Source organism: Scyliorhinus torazame, chromosome 8, assembly GCF_047496885.1.
Source record: "Scyliorhinus torazame isolate Kashiwa2021f chromosome 8, sScyTor2.1, whole genome shotgun sequence".
Taxonomy (NCBI): domain Eukaryota; kingdom Metazoa; phylum Chordata; class Chondrichthyes; order Carcharhiniformes; family Scyliorhinidae; genus Scyliorhinus; species Scyliorhinus torazame.
In genome coordinates, this window is record NC_092714.1 from 257,569,910 (window position 1) to 257,594,579 (window position 24,670).

At 47.3% G+C, this 24,670-nt stretch overlaps 1 protein-coding gene across 3 annotated transcripts in view; it reads right to left on the reverse strand.

Moving 5' to 3' along the window:
• The window catches only part of LOC140428552 (protein phosphatase 1 regulatory inhibitor subunit 16B-like), a 219,657-nt gene that overhangs the window by 181,247 nt on the left and 13,740 nt on the right, over positions 1-24,670 (reverse strand). Inside the window, exon 1 of one of the 3 annotated variants that reach the window (XM_072515155.1) lies at positions 9,015-9,110. The exons of the other annotated variants lie outside the window; for them this stretch is intronic. The gene's annotated coding sequence lies outside the window, so the exon portion shown is untranslated. Of the gene's footprint in view, positions 1-9,014; positions 9,111-24,670 lie in introns of those variants that run through there. 3 annotated transcript variants of the gene reach the window in all.

A 24,670-nucleotide genomic window follows, 5' to 3' on the forward strand; every position in this document is an offset into this window, starting at 1 on the left:
GACAGTGACCCGGGGCCGGGATCCAGCTCAGGTCCTCGGCGCCGTGAGGCAGCAGTGCTAACCACTGAGCCACTGTGCCGCCCACTAGTTGCTCATTTCAATCCCACTTTCCAGCTCCTGGTCCATAGCCTTGCTGCTTACAGCGCTTCAGGTGCTGATCCAGGTAACTTTTCAATAAATTAAGCACTTCAGCCTCAACCACCAACTTAGGCAGTGAATTCCAGACACCCAGCACCCTTTGGGTGAAAAAGATTCTCCTCACGTCCCCTCCAATCCTTCTACTAATCACCTTAAATCTTTGCTGCCTGGTAACTGACCCCCCTCAGCTAAGGAAAACAAGTCCTTCCCAGCTACCCTATCTCAGTCTCTCATAATTTTGTACACCTCAATTAGGTCACCCCTCAGCCTCCTCTGTTCTAAGGAAAGCATCCGCAGCCTATCCAGTCGCCCTCATTGCTGCAATTTTCAAGCCCTGCCAACATTCTTGTGCATTTTGCATAAATGTAACATTTTGCTTTGTGCTTGAACTGTCTAATAATAAAAACAACTTAGGAGCTGAAGCGCAAGTGGGAGGAGGAGCTGGAAGGAGAGATAGAGGATGGTCTATGGGCGGACCCGTTGAGTAGAGTCAACGCGTCCGCAACATGTGCCAGGCTCAGCCTGATACAATTTAAGGTCATTCACCGGGCTCACATGATAGTGGCCCGGATGAGCAGATTCTTTGGGGGGGAAGACAGGTGTGCAAAATGTGCGGGAGCACCAGCAAACCATGTCCACATGTTCTGGGCATGTCCGAAGCTTAAGGGATATTGGCAGGGGTTTGCAGATGCCATTTACGCGGTGTGAAAAACAAGGGTGGCGCTGAGTCCAGAGGTGGCGATTTTCGGGGTGTCGGAAGACCCAGGAATCCAGGAGGAGAAAGAGGCAGACGTTCTGGCCTTTGCTTCCCTGGTAGCCTGGAAATGGATACTATTAGCTTGGAGATACTCAAAGCCCCCGAAGTCAGAGACCTGGCTAGCTTCTCTGTTTGGAGAAAATCAAGTTCGCCTTGAGAGGGTCACTGTTAGGGTTCGCCCGGAGGTGGCAACCGTTCGTCGACTTCTTTGCGGAAAATTAATCGTCAGCAGAAGGGGGGGGGGGGGGGGTCAGTTTAGCTTAGAGTAGGGGGTTAATAAAGGAGGGACCTGTAAGAGAGGGAGACGGCTTTTGCACTATGTTTATAGTTTTATGTACATTGTTTATTGTGTTGTTGTTATAATACCAAAAAACCTCAATAAAATGTTTTATCAAAAAAAAAACACAACTTGAGTTTATGCCGCACCTTTAACGTAACAAAATGTTCAGGTTGCTTTGCAGAAATGTTATCAAATAAAAATTGACACTGAGTCACACAAGAAATTATTAGGGAAGATTATCAAAAAGTTGGATAAAGAAATAGGTTTCAGGGAGCATCTTAAGAAAAGAGAGGTAGAGAGATGGAAGGGATTAGAGAGGGAATCCAGAGCCTCGTACCCTTGACAGATAGTGGTTTCAGGAGCCTTTGGTGGAGCAATTAAAATGAGACGAGAAGCCAGGGTTATAGTGCAGATATCTAGGAGGGTTGTATGGTGGGGGTGTATTACGGGAATGGGCAGAGGAGAAGCCACAAGGAGTTTGAAAACAAGGATAACAATTTAAAGAAACCGGGAGCCAATTAAGGTGAGTGAGCACAGAACTAATGGCCGACTGGAACTTGGCTCGAGTTAGGACACAGGCAATGTTTTGGAAGATCTCACGTTTATAGAGGATGGGAGATGGAAAGCTCGGCAGCATGCGTCGGATTGACAAGTTGAGAGGTCACAAAGGCATGGATGAGGATTTCAGCAGCAAATAAGCCGAGGCAGGAACATAGTCAGGTGACATTTCTGAGGCCTAATCATGGCTCGATTGTGTGACTAAAGCTCATGCCAGGTCCAGTGACTCAAGGTTGACAACAGAGCAGCAAGAAGCTCTCGATCAGCACCAAGTGGAAACACATGGGCTGGTTGAAATGATTGCACTTGAATAAATTGCATTCAAATCATGCAAACATAGACTAAGAACTCACACTTTACTAGAGGGTACTTAAGGTACGATTCGGTCACAATATTGTCCTTTAGAATGGGGCTTGGTTAGCGGCATTCAAAGTACAAATGGATGAGAGAGGGTAAAAAGAAACATAAAATCATAGAATTTACAGTGCAGAAGGAGGCCATTCAGCCCATCAGTCTGCACCAGCTCTTGGAAAGAGCACCCTACTTAAGCCCACACTTCCACCCTATCCCAGTAACCCCACCTAACCTTTTTGGGGCACTAAGGGGCAATTTAGCATGGCCAATCCACCTAACCTGCACATATTTGGACTGTGGGAGGAAACCGGAGAATCCGTAGGAAACCCACACAGACACGGGGAGAACGTGCAGACTCCGCACAGGCAATGGCCCAAGCCAGGAATCGAACCTGGGACCCTGGAGCTGTGAAGCAACTGTGCTAACCACAGTGCTACCATGCTGCCCAGATTGCTTCCAGTGGGCGAGGGGTACATAAATATAAGATCAAATGCAAAGGAGGACACAATGTGGAATGCGTTTCCTGTACAACAGAGGGCTGTGAAGCTGAGGTTTGCATTCTCAAAGTGAGCAGCTAAGACAAAAACCACCGGCAGTTAAGGGAGGGAGGTTCCAGGACATTGACTCAGCAACTTTGAAGGATTGGTGATACAGTTCCAAGTCACGATTCAGATCAACTTGGAGTGGACCAGCAGGTGGTGAAGTTTCCATATCCATCTGCTGCCCATGTCCTTCCACTTGGTGAGGGTCACGGGTTTGGAATGTACTAGTGAAGGAGCTTTGCTCAGTTATTCAGTGTATTTGAGGGTAATACACACTCCTACCATTGTCCACGGGTAGAGCAAGTCATTAAGGCTGGTGGATGGGGTGCCGATCAAGCAGGCTGTTTTATCCTGGACGGCCTTGAGCTTCTTGAGCATTGCTGGAGCTGCACGCATCCAGGCAAGTGAAAGCTCTTGTCTTGCGCCTTGTAGATGGTGGACAGGCTTTGGCGAGTCAGGAGGTGAGTTTTGTCAGTATTGTCACTGCAGTAGAACAGCTTGGCTATGGGCGCAGCTTGCTCTGGAGTGCAAGTCTTCAATTATACGGCGAGAAGGTTGTCCGGGCCCTTAGTCTTTGGAGAGTCCAGCGATTCTAGCCATTTCTTGGTATCACATGGAGTGAATCAAATTGGCTGTTGGTTAACGTCTGTGATTCTGGAAAGCCAGGATGGACCATCTACACAGCACTTCTGGCTGAAGATGGTTGCGAATGATATGCCTTTGGTACTGGCGTGCTAGGCTCCCTCATCATTAGTTTTTCTAATTGTCCACCACCATTGGACAAAGCATGTGGCTGGTCTGCAGAGCTTTGATCTTATCTGCTTGTTGTGTGGTCATGTGGCTCTGTTTATGAGCATATGATATGGCTGGACCAAGTTGGCTAACTTTTTATTCCACATCTATCAGTTACATTTAAATTATTCCAGCTGCTTTGGTGGGGTTCCAGCTCATTGCTCCAGAGCACTGTTCCAGACCTCTGGCTAACTAGTCCAGTAACATTACCATTCCTAACAGTATACATAGTCAGTTTGACATGAAAATGGCACAGTAGAAGTCTGGCTCTCCACTGCAATGTTTTTAAACAGGCAAACTAATCAATTTTGTATTCCTAACGTTCGCACCACACAAGTGCCAGGCAATGACCGTCTCCAACAAGAGAGAATCTAACCTTCGCCTCTTAACATTCAATGGCATTACCATTGTTGAATCCCCCACCATCAACATTCTGAGCATTAACATTCACCAGAAACTGAACTGGACCAGCCATATTAATACTGTGGCTAATGGCAGCACGGTGGCGCAGTGGGTTAGCCCTGTTGCCTCATGGCGCCAAGGTCCCAGGTTCGATCCCGGCTCTGGGCCACTGTACGTGTGGAGTTGGCACATTCTCCCCATGTTTGCGTGTGTTTCGCCCCCACAACCCAAAGATGTACAGGCTTGGTGGATTGGCCATGCTAAATTGCCCCTTGATTGGAAGAAATTGATTGGGTACTCAAAATTTTTTTTTGAATGCTGTCACTACAAGAGCAGGTCAGAGACTAGGAATCCTACAGCAATTAACTCACCTCCTGACTCCCCAAAACCTGTCCACCATCTACAAGTCGGGCGTATGAAGGAATACTCTCCACTTGCCTGGATGAGTGCAGCTGCAACAACACTCAAGAAGCTCGACACCATCCAGGACAAAGCAGCCCGCTTGATTGCTCCTCCTTCCACAAGCATTCAAAACCTCCACCACCGACAAACAGTGGCAGCCATGTGTACCATCTACAAGATGTGGTACAGGAACTCACCAAGGCACCTTAGGCAGCACCTATTAAACCCACGATTGGTACCAGAAGGACAAGAGCAGCAGGCACCTGGGAACACCACCTCCTGGAGGTCCCCCTCTAAGTCACTCACCACCCTGACTTGGAAATATATCGCCACTCCTTCACTGTTACTGGGCCAAAATGCTGGCAATCCCTCCTCACACCTCAGCGACTGCAATGGTTCAAGAAGGTGATTCATCACCACCTTCTCAAGGACAATGAGCAGTGGGCAATAAATGCCAGCCTAGCGAGAGAAGCCCACATCCCAAAAACAAATGAAAATAGATTGTGCATCTGAAACCAAATCTAGTTTAAATTTGTGCTGCGAACAAAAAGGATCCACTCACCACGTACGCAATTGGGTACCAAGAATACATCTTCCTGATCAATCTTTGACACTGAAAAAAGGTGACAGCCTCCCTGTCTTTTCATCAAAAGAGAACAGAGTTCTCACGGGGCCGAGGTCCCAGGTTCGATCCCGGCCCCGTGTCACTGTCCGCATGGAGTTTGCACATTCTCCCCGTGTCTGCGTGAGTCTCACCCCCACAACCCAAAGATGTGCAGGGTAGGTGGATTGGCCACGCTAAATTGCCCCTTAATTGGGGAAAAAAAAAAGAATTGGGTACTCTAAATTTATTTTTTAAAAAGAGAATAGAGTTTAGATTTAACCAGGTACGCACAGTAAAACTCATCTCTTTCTCACGGGGTTGGAAAATCTGTCTGAAATAAGCTGAACCCAATGCCCCAAGGGCATTGGACAAACAGCACTAACTTAGCCAAAACTGAACAGAGATTGGATATTAAATTGACAGGAATGCCTATAGAAAATTAGTTGTACCAATAAAGAACAGCTGACGCAGCAACAATAGAATTTCTTATATTTAAATAGCACCTCATCATATCATTGGAATGTTTCAAATCATTTCACAATTAATTACTGTAACAGTACGGTGACTAGTGTGTTGGTACACGCAGCAATCATTCTGCATTAGTAATGTTTCACAAATAGCAATGAGCAGGATGACTAGTTAATTTGTTTCTCCTGGACCTACCCAGTGATGTTGGCCGAGGCAGAAATGTTGGCCAGGTCATGAGGAGAATCTTCTTCCCTTTCAATAGAGTTACAGGATCATCAAAGTCCAAAACAAACATTGGCCGATATTGGTCAACATTGGCTCTCCATAAAGTTAAAATTCCCATCTTTGTGTTCATCTCCCTACATGGCCTCGTTCTCCCCCATCTGTGACCTCCTCCACTTGTCCAGCCTTCCAAGATCTGCCTCTACATCTTGCTGCACACCCTTGATAACCGTCGCCCCACCAATAACAGCCATGCCTTCAGCTGCTTAGTCCTTAAGCTCTGCACTTCCCTCCCAATGCTCTGCATTTAGACCATCAGACATAGAAGCAGAATTAGGCCACTCGGCCCATCAATCATGGCTGATATTTCCTCATCCCCATTCTCCTGCCTTCTCCCCATAACCCCTGATTCCCTTATTAATCAAGATACTATCTATCTTTGTCTTAAATACCCTCAGTGATTTGGCCTGCACAGCATTCAGCGGCAAAGAATTCCACAGATTCACCACCCTCTGGCTGAACAAATTCCTCCTCATCTCTGTTTTAAAGGATCGTCCCTTTAGTCTGAGATGGTGTCCTCTGGGTGTAGTTTTTCCTACAAGTGGAAACATCCTCTCCACGTCCACTCTATCCAGGCCTCGCAGTTTCCTGTAAGTTTCAATAAGATCCCCCCTCATCCTTGTAAACTCCAACGAGTACAGACCAAGAGTCCTCAACCATTCCTCATACGACAAGTTCTTCATTCCAGGGATCATTCTTGTGAACCTCCTCTGGACCCTTTCCAAGGCCAGCACATCCTTCTGGGATGATGCTCAAAATACTCCAAATGGGGTCTGACCAGAGCCTTATACAGCCTCAGAAGTACATCTCTAGCCTCGCATTCTAGCCCTCTTGACATGAATGCTAACTTGACTGAATTGCATTTGCCTTCTCTGCCGACTGAACCTGCACATTAACCTTCAGAGACTCGTAAACAAGGACTCCCAAGTCCCTTTGTGCTTCTGATTTCCTAAGCATTTCTCCATTTAGAAAATCGTCTATGCCTAAATTCCTCCTTCCAAAGTGCATAACCTCACACTTTTCCATATTGTTTTTCATTTGCCATTTCGTTGCCCACTCTCCTAGCTTGTCCAAATCCTTCTGCAGCCCCCTTGCTTCCTCAATACTACCTGTCCCTCCACAGATCTTTGTATCATCTGCAAACTTAGCAACAGTGCCTTCAGTTCCTTCTTCCAGATCATTAATGCATATTGTGAAAAGCTGTGGTCCCAGCACAGACCCCTGAGGCACACCACTAGTCACCAGCTGCCATCCTGAAAAAGACCCCTTTATCCCCCCCCCCCACTCTCTGCCTTCTGCCAGTCAGCCAATCCTCTATCCATGCCAGGATCTTACTTATTTAACAGTCTCCTATGTGACACCTTGTCAAAGGCTTTCTGGAAATCTAAATAAATCACATCCACTGGTTCTCCTTTGTCTAACTTCCTTGTTACCTCCTCAAAGAGCTCCAACAGATTTGTCAGACACAACCTCCCTTTGACAAAGCCATACTGACTCAGTCCTATTTTACTATGCACTTCCAAGTACTTTGCGATCTCATCTTTAATAACAGACTCTAAATCTTACCAACGACCAAAGTCAGGCTAAATGGCCGATAATTTCCTGTCTTCTGCCTCTTTCCCTTCTTAAACAGTGGTGTTACATTAGCCACTTTCCAGTCCTCTGGGACCCTTCCTGCCTACAGTGATTCCTGAAAGATCATCAACAATGCCTCCACAATTTCCTCAGCTATCTGGTTGTGGACCCTAGCGTGTAGTCCATCCAGTCCAGGTGACCTATCCACCTGCAGATCTTTCAGTTTCCCCAGAACCTCCTCCTTAGTAATTGTCACTGCACTCACCTCTGCCCCCTGGTTCTCCTGGAGCTCCGGCATCCCACTGGTGTCTTGCACTGTGAAGACTGTCCCTCGCTTCTCTCCGCCCCTCCCAACCTAGCCCTTTTGCCAAGGTCATCTATCACAGAAGGTACAGTGAAGAGGCCCTTCGGTCCATCGAGTCTGCACCTACTGGCTGAATATCTCTTCATGTTGCGTTGTGTCCACATTTGTTCAATGACGCACCCAGGAAATATCTTACATTTTACTATTTAAAAGGTGCCATAGAAAAGTAAGTTGTGGTGGCGTCAAACTAGGTTAAAGGCTCAAATAAAAGCAAAATACTGCTGATGCTGGAGATCTGAGATAAAAACAGGACGTGCCCTAAAAAGCCCGGCAGGCCTGACAGCATCTGTGGAGAGAGAAATCGCATTTTCAGTCTGAGAAACTGGAGAAGAAGGATCATATTGGCCACGAAACATGAACTCTGTTTCTCTCTCCACAGGTGTTGTCAGACCCGCTGTGTTCTCCAGCACTTTCAGTTGCTATTACGAGCTCAACTCCTGTTGCAGGACCTGAACTCAAACCTCTCTTCTGATTCATGGACAAGAGAGTTACTGACTTGAGTGGTGAAATTATCAAAGTGATGCTGGTTAGTGAATGTATGTGCGGGAGATATCAAAATGTTTAACTCCATCAGTGCAGGTGAAATTATTTTGCTCCCAACGATTACTCCCCTCACCTCAAGACCATAAAAATTCAACATAAAAATACTTGCCAAAAAAAGGGTCACTAACAGAATTATACAACACAAGGAGGCCCATTTAGGCCTGCTTGTATGTCGTCCCTTTGCAAAAGAGGTACCTAGTTAATCCCAGTATTACCTTTGCAGTAACGCAGGGAGTTTTTTCATTTTAGATAGAATTAGAATCATAGGAATCCTACAGTGCAGAAGGAGCCCATTGAGTCTGCACCATCCCTCTGAAAGAGCACCCTGCCTAGGCCCACCCCCCCACCCAATCGCCATAACCCCACCTAACCTGCACATCTTTGGACTGTGGGAGGAAACCGGAGCGGCCGGAGGAAATCCACGCAGACGCGGGGTGAACGTGCAAACTCCACACAGTCACCCAAGGCAGTAATTGAACCTGGGACCCTGGCACTGTGAGGCAGCTCTCCCACCGTGCCACCCATATTTATTCCTTTTGACAGTTACTATTAAATCTATTTCCAACACACGTTCCGGCAATCCATTCCTGATCATACTAACTGATTGAAAAGAAGATTTGCCTCTCCAATTAACTCAAATCTGTGTCCTCTACTTATACCAGTGGAAACAGTTTCTTGGTATTAATTCCATCAAAACCCCCAAAATTCTGAATACATCTCGTAAATCTCACTTACCCCATCTCGCTTCTCAGGCCAACAATGCTAGCTTCTCTGGCCGTGCGTTTATCATAACTAATTTAAAATAAGGATTGTTGCTACTCAGTTGAATGCTACTCAGGTAGCTTAATATTTGATCTTCAAATATCACATGGCAACACAGACAGAAAGATTTAAAATTATTAAGGGTACAACACATATATAAACCATCAAATAAAATTAGACTTTTTATTTACCTGAGAAAGCTCAGCTGTTTCGTAGTAAAACAAAGTTTGTCAGATCCACGCAACTTTTCATCAACAGAACAGTCGGCACTCCATTTTACCATTAACACATCCTGTTCAAAAACACCACAGATTGCAAACTGACAAGCTACTTCCTCTTGTGTGCATGTCACCGGGCTTGAGTTTCCATCAGAAACAGTGCAAAAAGGAAACAGGGGTCCTGATAATGTCGCTGCTGCAAACATCGTGGCAGGACCGTCAGAAAACACATGTACACTCGGAAAGAAATACCACGAAATGAAGATTACACAAAACCTAAATATCAAATCACAGCAGTTTTGAACCTTCTTCAGAGTTTGATACACTTTAGGGTTATTTTGGCTTCATTGATGTACAGGTGTTTCCTGGCACTCAAACAAACTTTTACAAAATTTTGTAAATAAAACATTTTTAAATGTTTTAAACTTTTGGTTGGGGACAATAGGGCCAAGCACAATTAGCATCATGCCAAAACTGAGAAGTTTATGACAGAACGTGGATATTTCCTTGTTGCTCTAAATCCAATGTGATTTCTTGGGAGTGATTTTGATCGACAGGAAAAGTTTGAGGGAAATTTTCCGAGGAGTGTTCCCCTCTATTGATCTACTTTTAAGCCTGCCAGGCCACTCTGAACCGCCTCTATGTTAACTTTGTTAATTTTATCACAGTCTTCCTCCCTGATTTCTATACCCACGTCGTCCCTCTCATTAATGAACACTGACACAAAGTCGACACAAGAACTCTATCTATGTCCTCCGGTTCCACACACAAATTACCACTGTGGTCCTTAATTAGCCCTATGCTGGACAGCACAGTGGCGCAGTGGTGTAGCCATCTGGGATGGCCACTTACAAAGGATCCTGGGAAATATGGCCACCTGCAAAGGACCATGGGAAATATGGTCAATCCAGGACTCAGACGCTCAGGCGTTATGTATATTGGCAACTCAGATAACTAGACGCTATCGAAACCCCCAGCTACTTTGCATTCTAATGGCCCATTTCCCCAGAACAAAAGACCTGTACTCAGGTAACAGATACAGAAACAGACTCATCGGTACCACTCCCTTTGCTCAGGGAGCCCAAAAAGCCAAGGCCAATGACCGCTCAGGACACGCCCCGCCATCAAGGCACCCGTCCCTTTATTGGCCAAAATCGAAGGCAGTAATCAAAGCCTGCCGAATTTTTGGGTCCAAATCTAAGGACCGCCCAAAAGAGCGTGAGACCCCAGAAGGATAAAGAGAGACACTGCCATGTGTTCGGTCTCTCTTAGCCCCGACTTACGCCTAAAACCAAGTGCAGCATCACGACCTGAAGACAAGTTCATGACGAACGATCGCTACCAGACGGATGAGCCCAGCAGAAACGAAATCACTTCTCCAGACCCAGCCATGCAAGATCCGAACAAAGGCCTTGTTCCTCTGCACAAAGCCAGGTGCCTGAAGGTCGAGGCTGTTGTAGTGTTAGGTGTAATTTAACTTGTAGTGTTTTATGCTGCATGTCGAAGTAATCCCTGTGTGTAAATAAACCATCTTTGAACTTGAACTGACTAACTGGTTGTGTGGTCCTTTGATCGATATCCGGTAAAGCCTTGTGGTGGTATAATTTGATACCTGGCGACTCTAAAGAGCATCATTATTAATTGGCGACATTACTCCGGTGCCGATTGGCAACAGTGGTTAGCACTGCAGCCTCACGGCGCTGAGGTCCCAGATTCGATCCCACCTCTGGGTCACTGTCCGTGTGGAGTTTGCACATTCTCCCCATGTTTGCGTGGGTTTCGCCCCCACAACACAAAGATGTGCAGGGTAGGTGGATTGGCCACGCTAAATTGCCCCTTAGTTGGGAAAAATGAATTGGGTACTCTAAATTTATTTAAAAAAAATAATTAGCCTTACGCTTATTTAAAGTACTGGTAAAACAATTTAGGATTTTTCTTTATTTTACCACCAGTGTCCTTTCATGTCCCCTTTTTGTTCTCCTATTTTCCTTTTTAAGTTCCCTCTTGCACATTCTATATGCCTCTAGGGCTTTTGCTGTTTTGAACCCTCAATATCTACCAAAAGCCTCCCCTTTTCTCCTGATCCAATGCTGCATGTCCCTCGATATCCGGGGTTCACTGGATTTGTTCGTCCTTCCCTTTTTCTTGATTGGAACATGTTGGTCCTATACTCTCCTTATTTCCTTGTTGAATGTGTCCCACTGTTCTGTCACAGATTCACCCAAAAGTGTCTGCTCCCAGGCCACTCTGGCCAAATCATATCTAATATCTTATTAAAATCGCCCCCCCCCCAATTTCAAATTTTGAATTCATGGCTGTTTCTTGACCTTTTCCATAACAATCTTGAATCTAACAGAGTTATGATCACTGTCTGCAAAATGCTTCCCTGCAGATACTTCAACCACTTGACTGCTTTGTTACCCAAAATTAAATCCAGCACCACCCCTCTCTTGCAGGACCTTCTACGTACTGGCTTAAAAAGTTCCCCTAGATGCATTTTTAAAATTCTGCTCCCTCTAAACCTTTCACACTATGACTACTCCAGTTAATGGTGGGGAAGTTGAAATCCCCCACTATCACTACCCTATTGCTTTTACACTTCTCTGAAATTTGCCTACATATCTGCTCTTCTATTTATCTCGGACTGTTAGGGGGCCTATAGAACACTCCCAGCAATGCGATTACTCCTTTTTGGTTTTTAACTTCTACCCATATGGCTTCATTTGAAGAGCCTTCGAAGATGTTGTCCCTCCTTACTGCTGTAATGGATTCCCTGATCAAAATTGCGACACCCCCTCCACTCTTTTCCCTCCTTCCCGGTCTCCTCTCAAGATCCTAAATCCTGGAATATCGAGCTGCCAATCCTGCCCCTCTCTCAACCAAGTCTCAGTGACAGAAGCGACATCATACCCCATGTTTTATTTTGTGCCCTCAACTCATCTGCCTTGAACATCAGACTCCTCGCACTAAAAATACCATCCAACCTCGCCAAATTTCCCTGCCACTTAACTGGCTTATAATGTCTATACCTTCCTGACTCACTTGCTGTCTCTTTTAATTTTGGCTGCGCACCTCCCCCTGCTGAAAAGTCTCTCAGGATCTCACCCCTCTACCCAATTAGCTTAAACCCTCCCCAAGAGCACTAGTAAACCTCCCTGCAAGGACACTGGTCGTATTTCGGATCAGGTGCAACTCGTCCACCTTGCACAGATCCCAAAAAATGGCCCCAATTGTCATGATATTCAAGAGAACATCACAGCACATAAACACATACATAATGATAGACAGAGCAACGGACCAATTAGCACACATAACACGACAGCCAATCACAGACAAGAGCATACACAGTACAAAATAAGAAACACAACACTTCCTGGGGAGTCCATTAGGAGACGGCACAGGGCAAGGACCTCAAAGCCAGACACTCACACAGTCACCACGTGCTGAGTACCAAGTTTGTTGTATAAATAGTTTAACAGAATAAAACTGCGTTGTACCAATCGCAACCGTGTTGGTTTGTCTGTATATCAGAGCACCCAACACTTCATGGTACCAGAAGTGAATCGAAACCTACCCACAAATCTGCCATCCTGTGCCATGGACACCGTCAACACACCGCAGCCGTTGCAAGTCGCTGGGAACCTGGGCATCAATTGGATGCTCTTCAAGCAGCGCTTCGAGCTCTTTATGGAAGCCAACGAAAAACAGTGCACCTCGGACAAAAGGAAGATTGCCATCCTCCTCACCAACGCAGGTCAGCACGCCATCCATGTATACAACTCCCTGGTGTTCGCGGAAGGCAAGGACAAATCTAAGTATGACACGGTCCTCCTCAAGCTCGACCAACACTTCAACGCTGAGGTCAATGAGAGCTTCGAGAGGTATGTCTTCCAGCAGCGCCTACAAGGTAAGGATGAGCTCTTTCAGTCCTTCCTGACGCATCTCCGCATACTCGCGCAGTCCTGCGGTTACACCACCACCTCAGAGTCCATGATCCGGGACCAGATCGTTTTTGGGGTTGCTTCCGGCAGCCTACGCCAGCAGCTTCTAAAAAATAAAAGGCCTGACCTTAGCATCTGCAGTTGAAGCCTGTGTCCTGCATGAGAACGCGACTAGCTGCTATGCCCAATTTCAGGCGACCGAATCGGCTGGGTGGGGGTCCTACGCGACCGGATCGGAGAGCCAGGCGACCCACGAGGCCGAACGGGTCCAGGCGATCGAGTTTCTCCCGGCCTGCGGCCCGGACGAGGGCGGCCGTTTCGCGCGCTTTTTGAGGCCTCCCGCGCTTGTGCGCGCCAAAACCTACGGCAACACTGAGGGGCGTGATGCGCAGGCGCGCTCGACGCAAGACCGAACTGCGCATGCGCGGTGGCGTAATGAACGCCATGACGTCACGACGTGCGGCAACTGTGGAGCTGCACATTTAAAAGGGCAATGATCCGCAAAAACCCGACAATGCCTACGCTGTGGCAAGGTGGGCCACTACGCTGCCTACTGTCGAGCGGCTCAACCTGTTGATCTCTCGCACCTCCGACAACCTCGCAGGAACGTGCGGACCATTCAGCCTCCACATTACGACATCCAAACCGATGACACAGATGACCAAGACGCCTTCCGGGTTGCGGTCATTGATGGGAACCAGGTCAACACAATCAATCCAGGCGATGAATGGTATGCCACCCTGACAGTCAACCGATCGCCGATCACTTTCCGCCTGGACACTGGCGCCTCCGGCAACCTCATAGCATGGTCAGCCTTCTACGCCATGAAGGTCAGACCACCAATCCTGCCGTCCAGGTGCAGAATGGTCGACTACAACGGGAACGTTATCCCGGCTATGGGATCCTGTGAGCTCCAGGTGACACAAAACACACACACGCCACACTCGCGTTCGAGATAGTCGGCTCATCGAAGGACTCCCTGCTGGGCGCACAGGCATGCAAGGCTCCCCACCTCGTGCAACGAGTCCACTCTCTCTTTCCAGACGGCACATCTGACTTCCCAGATGCAGAGTTCAAAGCACAGCTCCAATCGCTCCTCGCCCACAACCAGGAGGCATTCGAGGGCATGGGAACACTGTCATACACCTACCAAATTTGCCTCAAACCGGATGCCATCCCGGTCATTCACGCACCTCGCAGGGTTCCTGCGCCACTTAAAGACCTCCTCAAGCAGCAGCTGCAGGATCTCCAGGACCAAGGGGTCCTATCCAGGGTCACGGAGCCCACGCCGTGGGTCAGCTCCATGGTGTGTGTCAAGAAGCCCTCGGGCGAACTGCGTATCTGTATTGACCCCAAAGACCTCAATAATATCATGAGGGAACATTGTCCCATACCCAAACGGGAGGAGATCACCAGTGAAATGGCCCAGGCGAAAATATTTATGAAACTGGATGCTTCTAAGGGGTTTTGGCAGATCCAACTCGATCCCTCCAGCCGAAAGCTATGCACCTTCAACACCCCTTTCGGCAGGTTCTGCTACAACTGGATGCCATTTGGCATCATCTCGGCATCCAAGGTCTTTCATAGGATCATGGAGCAGATGATGGAAGGGGTGCGCGTATATGTGGACGACGTCACCATCTGGTCCACCACACCACAGGAGCACATATATCGTCTCCAACGCGTTTTTGCCCGCATACGGGAAAACGGCCTGCACCTCAACCGAGCCAAGTGTTCCTTTGGCCAGACCGAGTTGAAGTTCCTGGGGGACCATATCTCCCGGTCAGGGTTCCGTCCGGATGCAGACAAGGTGAGCGCCATCACAGCCATGCCGCAGCCGGCAGACAAGAAAGCAGTGCTACGCTTCCTTGGCATGGTCAACTTCTTGGGGAAGTTCATTCCCAACTTTGCCTCCCACACGACGGCTCTGGGCCACCTCGTCAAAAAGTCCACAGAGTTCCAGTGGCAACACACACACCAGCTGGAATGGGAGGAGCTCAAACGCAAACTCACCACTGCACCGGTATTGGCATTTTTTGACACGTCTCGTGCCACCAAAATCTCAACTGATGCCAGCCAATCTGGCATTGGAGCAGTGCTCCTGCAGCGGGATGACACGGCATCATGGGCCCCAGTTGCCTATGCATCGCGGGCCATGACCCCCACAGAGCAGCGCTACGCACAGATCGAAAAGGAGCGCCTGGGCTTCCTAACCGGTTTAGACAAGTTCCACGATTATGTATATGGTCTTCCCCAGTTCACTGTTGAAACTGACCACCGCCCCCTGGTCAGCATAATAAACAAGGACCTGAACGAGATGACCCCTCGCCTCCAGCGCATCCTACTTAAACTCAGGAGGTACGACTTCCAACTGGTCTACACTCCAGGGAAGGAACTCATCATTGCGGATGCCCTATCCAGAGCAGTGAGCACGCAGCCAGATTCGGAGGGGTTCGTATGTCAGGTCGAGGTGCAGGTGGCTTTCACATCGGCACATCTGCCGGCTGACGACTCCAGTCTGGCCCGTATTCGCCAAGAGACTGCGGCCGACCCCCTTCTACAGCGTGTGATGCGCTACATGACGGGAGGGTGGCTCAAAGGGCAGTGCCCGCAGTTCTACAATGTCCGAGACGACCTAGCCATCATTGATGGTGTCCTTCTGAAGCTGGACCGGATTGTGATTCCGCACAGCATGCGCAAGCTGGTTCTCGACCAACTACACGAAGGCCACTTGGGGGTCGAGAAGTGCAGACGGAGGGCCCGAGAGGCGGTATACTGGCCGGGCATCAGTGACGATATTGCCAACATGGTGCTCAACTGTACAACCTGCCAAAGGTTTCAGCTGGCGCAACCTCCTGAAACCTTCTGCCCCATGAGCTGGTGACGTCCCCCTGGGCGAAGGTGGGTGTAGACCTGTTTCACGCGCTCGGCAGGGACTATGTCATCATAGTTGACTACTTCTCAAACTACCCAGAAGTCATACGCCTGCACGGTTTGACGTCATCTGCTGTCATCAGGGCCTGCAAAGACACCTTTGCTCGCCACGGCATTCCGATGACTGTCATGTCGGACAATGGGCCCTGTTTCGCCAGCCAGGAATGGTCATTGTTTGCTACCTCGTATGGCTTCACACACATGACGTCCAGCCCTCTGCACTCCCAGTCAAATGGAAAGGCGGACAAGGGCGTTCACATTGCCAAGCGGCTCCTCTGCAAGGCTGCTGCTGCCAGATCGGACTTCTACCTCGCCCTGCTGGCCTATCGCTCGGCCCCACTAGCCACTGGTCTCTCACCAGCATAGCTGCTGATGGGTCGCGCCCTCAGAACCACTGTGCCTTCCATCCTGGCACCAACAACAGACCATGCTCCGGTACTGCATAGGTCGCAGCTGCAGCGCGGTCGCCAGAAGCGATCGTATGACACACGGGCAACTGATCTTCCCGCCCTGGCCCCTGGAGACGACGTCCGCATCCACCTACCAGAAGGTGGCTGGTCAGCACCTGCCGAAGTTCTCCGACGCGTGGCTCCCCGCTTGTTCCTGGTACGCATGCCTGATGGATCCGTGCGTAGGGGCAATCGCCGGGCTCTTCGCCTACTTCCATGTTCGCAACGAAACCTTACACTGACGCCGTGTCCTCCAGTGGTTCCTGATAACGACTTTGTGGAGCTGCCTGCTACCATGCCCCTTCCGTCGCCGCCCGTGGCCAGGCCCGCATCTCAGTCGGTGATTCCCGACCCACCCTTGAGGCGGTCGACCCGAATTCGGCACCGACCTACTAGACTGGACTTATGAGACTGTTTACACGTTGAACACTTGCAACCACTGTTTTAACATGTCTATGTTTTTCTCGTTACAGGCATTTGTTTTATCGTTCCACATTTCCACGTTGTTTTATTTTTGTTATGGTACAACCTCGTTAGCATGTCACACCCGACATCGCCCCTTGTATATAGTTAAGCCCCATGTACATGCTGTAAATATTACACGCACACACACATTTAGCTGCACTCAGGACACATTTCTATTTATAACCATGTAGGCACATAATCTTGTAAAAAAGGGGGGGATGTCATGATATTCAAGAGAACATCACAGCACATAAACACATACATAATGATAGACAGAGCAACGGACCAATTAGCACACATAACACGACAGCCAATCACAGACAAGAGCATACACAGTACAAAACAAGAAACACGACACTTCCTGGGGAGTCCATTAGGAGACGGCACAGGGCAAGGACCTCAAAGCCAGACACTCACACAGTCACCACGTGCTGAGTACCAGGTTTGTTGTATAAATAGTTTAACAGAATAAAACTGCATTGTACCAATCGCAACTGTGTTGGTTCGGCTGTATATCAGAGCACCCAACACTTCACCAATGTCTCAGAAATCTAAAGCCCTCCCTCCTGCACCATCTTGACTAACCTCCCATGTCTATACTCACTGGCATGTGGATTTATGTCGAATATTACATGATGGTTTGTCTTTTCTTGCCTTTCCTTCATGTATGACACAAACGTCAATGAGTTCTTAAAGTATGGCAGGAGACAACCGCAACTGGTGGACGCAAGGAAGGGGGGGGGAATAGTGGAAACATATTTTCTAAGATGATGCATGCCGTGGGAGACATATATTGGAGGTAAGCCAACTATTGTGCCTCAGATCTATGTTTGCATTTGTATCTGTCTCTATGTGCCTGTGTGGGTGTAAAGATGGCAGCTTGTCCTTGTCTACATGTATAATAAATGCTACCATTTATCAAATTGGCCGCACATTGCTGTCTGAAGATTTCACAAGAATGCACTTCCTCAAACAGGAAAAAAGATTTCCTTGAAACACAATGACACTTAAAGATGCATTTGAACTTTCGTATAATTTTTAGACTCAGTATCTCTTCTTCATGGCTCTTTTGCCAATTAACTCAAATCGTGTCCTCTGGTAATTGGCCCTTTTAATGGTGGAAACAGTTCCTTACTCTATCAAAACTCCCCAAAATTCTAACACATCTACTGAGGGGGGGGGGGGGAATAGTTCCCAACTGAGTTTGAAAATTGGCTGCCATGCTTCAGCAATCTTTGTTTGGAGGCCGGGCGCATTAGGTTTGATGGAACATATTGTATCCAGTCTTCGGGGCCTGGGGCCGGTTGGACCCCCTGACCACTTGTCTTTTGTTATCCTGTTCTCAATGCTCATCGTGAGGGTTTGGAGGTGGCTGGTCGTGTTGAGTCACCTCCTCCGGCTTGGGCCTAGGTTCCCAGTTGACTGGGCATTGGGGCGACGACATGATGGAGGTGGAGGCACTTTGTTCGATGGAATTTTTGGGTGATCCGGAGGGTTGATCAACGATCCTGATATAGCTTAGGTCTTTCCAAGCAGCAATGATGGTGCTATTATCCTGCATTTCATCAGTAATCCTGTACTTGGGCTCCCTTCTGATTATGCTGTTGATTTCCTGTTATCGGACGTGATCTACTGGCCCCATCCCGCCTGAAGGGGGCGCGACATAGCCAATAGATTACAGGAGAGGCCTCGTCCGGGATATTAGAGTAAACAGCTTGTCTCAAATTAACATGCAGCTCGCCTGGTCTACACGAGACATTGGGGTCTAACTCCTTCGCCTCGGAGACCTTAGACAAGTGCCTTTCTGTACTGGTCCCCACAAATGAAGACCAAGTGGAGCGGCACTTGGGGGGAGACCCCTGGCTGGTTGGCCTCCAGGCAGAGTGGCACCGTGGCACCGCTGGTGCCAGCCTGGCACTGCCAAGGTGCCCAGGTGGCACTGCCAGGGTACCAGGCTGGCATTGCCAAAGTGTCCGGCTGGCATTGTGCCAGGAATCGGGCCTAGGGGTTCTATGCCTGTGTGAGGTGGGGTGTGAGGGAGCTCCCTAGGATCCCCTTATAAGTGAGTAGGGGCTTTGGGAGGGGTTGCATCGGGAGGGTCCAGAGATCTGGGTGCCATTTAAAAATGGCGTCCCGATCTCCTTCTGCACTGAGGAGTTCTGGCAAGCGGAGCTCCTCAGTGCAGGAAACGGGACTAAGTGCGACCTTGGCTGACTCTGCTGCAATTCGGTTAGATCACACCCGTTGTCTTTTCTCCGAGCAAGAGTGGGTGAGGAGCACAAGGGCCAGGGTAATCTGTTATCTTGTTTTAGCAGAAATCATATTGAGTGCGTGATGTGATATGTGGTTTGCGCACAGCCTTGCTCCTGTTTTTTTTTTTAATGCACTGTAATCCTTGCATTTATGAGAAGGGAGTGCATTTTGACACCCATTATCGCACTTATAATGAAGATGAGTGGAACTATGGCAGGATGTTGGGTAGATGGTTGGTGTGGAGATGGATGGTAGGGTTAGTTAAGTTCTCACTAGGATTTAGGACAGCCCCCAGTTACAGACAATTGTATCGTCTTTGTATTTTGATTTTTAAAAACATTTTGAATGTTAAGAATCCTAGCTTATCTCCTTCAAAGGCCCAGGAATATCATATCTCCTGGAGAGGACTGGGCTCCTTTCTGATTTTAGAGCTATGGAGAAATGGGTAGGGGCTCAAGCTAGGGTGGGATTGGTTAATCCTTGTTCGAATTATTGGAATGAGGGTCTGTATGCTGTGCTTCTACATTGTAGGAACCCTTCTTCGGTTTTGGGGTAGGTTTGATGGAGGAGTTAGGTGCTCTCCTCCAAGTGGTCTTACATGGTGGTTGGGTCTTCCATGGGGAGGTAGTGTCTCTGTCTCCATTGAGGCAGAGCTGTCTTATCCCCTAATATCCTCTTTACAATGGTCTATAGTGTTGGTCTGTGGCTAACATTCCTGGGCTAGTTTGGGTGTTCTACCATGTGGAGGGGGGTTGGGGGTGGGGTGGGGGGGGATATTTTTCTCTTAACCTGGGTGAGCAGCCCACTGTTATAAACCATGGTTTGGTTCAATGGATGACCCAATTATTAGAAGGCTTGATGATTCTTTTTCTCTTCGGTGAGGGGGGTCTCCCCGGTTGAGGCTGGTGCGATTGTTGTAGTGGTAGTGCCTTTGGTGCACTGTCCTGGGTGTGGTTGGTGAGGTGCAGGGCCGGCTGGGTGTGTGCTGGGTGTCCTGATTGTGTCAGAGTGTGCTGGATTAGGCAGGTCCAGTACTGTGGTTGGTATCCTGTTGCCCCCTTAAGCTTAACATGACCCTTCTCGAAGGCACTTATTCGGGACATCCTGAAAGGCTGGGTTCTTCTTTTGATGTGTTTGGATATCCTTGGTTGATGGACTCCTTTGTGCACAAGGTCCCTTGGTTGAGCCGAGTCCTGCAATATGCTTGATATCCTGTTGCCACCTCCCCCCATTTCATGGCTGGGACGTTCTCTTGTTTGAACGAGTAGTTGTTTTCTCTTCTTCATGAATAGGTTGTGGCCGTGCACTGGAGGTACATAGACTGTTGGCTGGGTCCTGGGCCTCTTTTATCCTGGAGCCTTCTGCTCCTGGTAGCTCTCCCTCTTTTTTTCTTACCCTGTTTCAATTAGGTTGTTGGGAGGCACCGACGTAAAGACCATAATCCAAATCTATAGCTGCCGGTCCACTCTGTATAGCTATGTGAAATGATGATCCTTTTGTTCTTAGAATCAACGGTATGGAGACAGGCCCTTTGGCCCAAACTGGTCCATGCCAACCAAAAAGCCCATCTTAGCTAACCCCATTTGCCTGCATTTGGCCCATATCCCTCTAAACCTTTCCTATCCATGTATCTGTCCCAATGCCTTTTAAATGTTGTCAATATCCCTGCGTCAATCCTCCGGCACTCATTCCAGATATGTACCACCCTCTGCGTAAAAACTTTGCTCCTCAGGTTCCCATTAATTCTTTCCCCTCTTAACATAAACCTATGCCCCCTAGATCTCCATTCCCCAACTCTGGGAAAAAGACTGAGTGCATTCACTCTATCCATGCCCCTCATCGTTGCCTCTCATGATCTTATACACCTCTACAAGATCAGCCCCCTCAGTCTCCTACACTCCCAAAGAAAAAATGAAAATGAAATGAAAATGAAAATCACTTATTGTCACAAGTAGGCTTCAAATGAAGTTACTGTGAAAAGCCCCTAGTCGCCACATTCCAGCACCTGTTCGGGGAGGCTGGTACGGGAATTGAACCGTGCTGCTGGCCTGCCTTGGTCTGCTTTAAAAGCCAGCGATTTAGCCCAGTGTGCTAAACCAGCCCCTTGGGGCTAGCCTGTCCAATCTCTCTGTGCCTGAGGTTGGGATCATTTTGCATTGTGTGGTATATGTATAACATCCTTTCAGAACTGGCTTCTCGCGCATTTTCTCTGTATTTTTCCTTTTTTGTTATGCTGTTTGGTTCCTGCAGAGGTACAGATGGGTCTGGTAACTGAGGGGAAGAGGTGGCAGTGTGTCATTGATGCCCGTGGTGCTGCTGGAATTGAGGGGGGGGGAGGGGGGGGGGTGCGCTGGTGCCCGCCCGAACATGCCGCAAATAATTCATCCTGAGCTCTCGTGGTCGTTGTGAGCAATTGCCACGTGGGGAGGCATGCATCACTTTCCCATGTTTTCATTGCCTTATCCTTTGCTCCCTTGTTCTCTGGTGGTGCATATGGAGGAGTCAAATTGAGTCTCATGGTTTTACTGAGCCAGCTATACTGCTGTTCTCCTCTGTGTCTATGTATTTGGAGACTTTTGCTTTGCTGAGCTGTAACATTCCTGTGGTTTTGTTGCATTGTTTGTTAAAATATAAATACACTTTTTTTAAAAACCCACCTCCCTTCTCAGGCCAACAAATACTAACTTAACCAGACATACACTTAATACAATTAGCTTCAAATGGAAATCTTTACTTGAAGCTAGTTAGTGGAGAGAAGAAGGCTAAGAGGAGATTTGATAGAGATGTTCAAAGTTCTGAGGGGGCTGGTCAGAGTAGACAGGGAGAAACTGTCAGACGTTTTAGTTGCTGTGAAATGAAGAGTCTAAAGTTCTTGTTCCTTTTCACCAAACACCATTTATTTCACTTCCACAGCCTCTGCTCAAAACTCTTAACACACCACCTGACAGAGGCCACCTGAAGCCCCTTTACATATCAATGTCAATTAATGGATACTTAACATAAATGAGACAACTAATTGCAATGTCTCTTAACCCATTACTTAACAGTCTCCCCTTCCTTGGAGAAAAAAAATAATTAGTTGAAAACAAAATTTCAAGAAACTCAAAAACACACACATTATGTCCCCCTTTTTTTGTTTTTGTTTGGACGAGAAAGAAAAAAAAAAGTCACAGAAACAAGCGCCCTTCATTAACAATATCCAAAGGTTTCTGTGAACTCGCCCTTCTTTTCGTAAAACAGTCTGACAGTTGATAGCTCCTGTCGACCCATTTAATTTTTGTTATTTCCCCTCTGTCCAACATCTGCTTCAAACTTGCGATGTCTATCCGTAACCTCTTTACATTGACACTTTTTGTAGAGTGCACATTTTCCCACAGGGATTTATTGTCAATGTGACAGTCAATAGGTATATTACCCAAATTCCCTAATCCCAAAATTTCTGTCAATATCATACTTATATAAAAAGCCATATCCACCGCCTCTACAAGGCTTAACGTCTCAGCAGCCAAAGTGCTTTTTACCACTCTCCTTATTTTCTTTGTTTCCCACACAGGTGGGCAAAATTTACCATTGTTCCCCAAAAGGAAAATTATAAAACCTCCTGCGCTTGAAACCCCATCACATAAATTTGCGTAGGACGCATCACTATAAACTATGAGTTTCAAGTGCTTAAGGTCACCTAAAACCAGGAACTTCAAAACACACTCCTGCATTTTTAGTTTGGCCAATGCTTTATTTGCTCTTATGTCTTCCACTTTGGGATCATTCATTTTTGTACTCAACTCTAAGACATCAAAACTCACGCCTGGTCTAGTCTGTCTACCTAACCAGTTCAGTTGCCCAATTAAACTTCGCAGTTGCTCTTTTTCTATCTTTGAAACCATTGCGTCTTTTTGTGAAACTCTGCCACGACTAATTGCTATTGGGGTGATGCTTTCCAAATAATATTGCTGACGTAAAGTTGCCCCTAACTTAGTCTGTCCAATTTCCAGTCCAATATATTTAAATGCACCGGAAGCCTGACTTCCAACCCTGAATTCTTTCCTCAAACCAGAGATTCCAATAGCTTCAAAATCACTAATCCCACCCCACATGCATCATAAAGATGCCAGAAAGATTTCCTTTATGGTGCCAGTAAAACATTACAGGATCTGCTTTCAACTGGCAACAGCCTAACTTTAACAAAACTGACCTTACCGAAAAATACCAGACTCTAGATGCATCATTTAATCCATATACACATTTGTTCAACTTCCAGAGTACCCCTTCTGTGTTAGCTGCCTCTTTAGGAGGACGGAGAAAAATTTCTCTCTGGAGCTGATGCACCTGCAAAAAGGCAGCTTTTATATCTATAGATTTGCATTCCCATGCCTTTGTGGCTAATAGAGCCAAGAAGGTCTTTAAAATAACCTTTCCTGCTGTAGGTGAATGTACCCTTAAATCCTGATCTTCTAAGTTTTCTTCAAATCCCCTTGCCACGAGCCTGGCCTTTGCCTTATAAGTTCCATCCGGAAGAACCTTTTCCGTGCAAATCCATCTGTGGGATAGAGCTCTTTGTCCCCTATCCGGTACTTCCGTGTATACCCCAAATTGACTCCAACTATGCAATTCTTGCTGTTTAGCTTTTTAAATAACTTTTTCATCTAATTTATTTGAAGCCACCAAAATCTCACGTGCATGTGGGCTTCTACTCCTATTAGTATTCGTAGTCTTACTCATGTTCCGAGATCTTGACAAACTACGTCCCCTCTCCCGTCTGGTATCTTGTTCTGTACTGCTACTGCTTGATCTTTCCCTTCTGCTGTGGGATGTCCTTTCAATAGTTCGCGACCTTTTCCTGCGGACCTGTTCACTATCCGATGTACTACCTGAACTGGCACTGCGTTTCTGTGCCCTCCATTTTTGAACTTTGTTTTCCCAATCCATTGTCTTGACTCCTTCCTCTGAATGCTGTACATTCAACCAATGTTTATACTTTCCAGTGGTTTTCCCTGCTCTACTAATAACAGTTGCATCCTTCCATTGACTAGACCCTTCAGGCAAGTATGTCACTTTTGTACCAACTTTTGGCAGTTGCCCTTTCGGAAAAATGGCCTGTTTTAATTCACCAGAAGTGTTGCGTTCCTCCACAGAAACTCTGTCTATATCAGTTAATCGGTCCTCTTAGTTCTGCAACACATGCGTACCAGATGACTCTGGTTCCTCGTCATGTCTGTCTGCTCTGTCTAAATTTGAAAATTTGTAATCTGTACCCATTATCCTTGATGAATGGACTCCAACAGTTTGATTACCATGTTGCAAAATAATTGTTTTGCCATCTATGCCTATGATCTTCCCTGGGCCTTTCCATTCATTAGAATTGTCTCTCTTATAGTATATCATGTCTCCTTGCTGAAAAACGGCATCTGATGGCCATATGTTATGTCTTAAAGCTCTGCGAATTCTTTCAGAGACTTCTGCTTCCAAAAAAGCTTTTCTACTGCGATGTAATGCATTTAAATGTTCAGCAAAACCAGAGCTAATTGTAGTCCCCTCCCAAGCTGGAGGCTGGTCATCCAAAATGGACAGAATTTTAGGATTTCTGCCA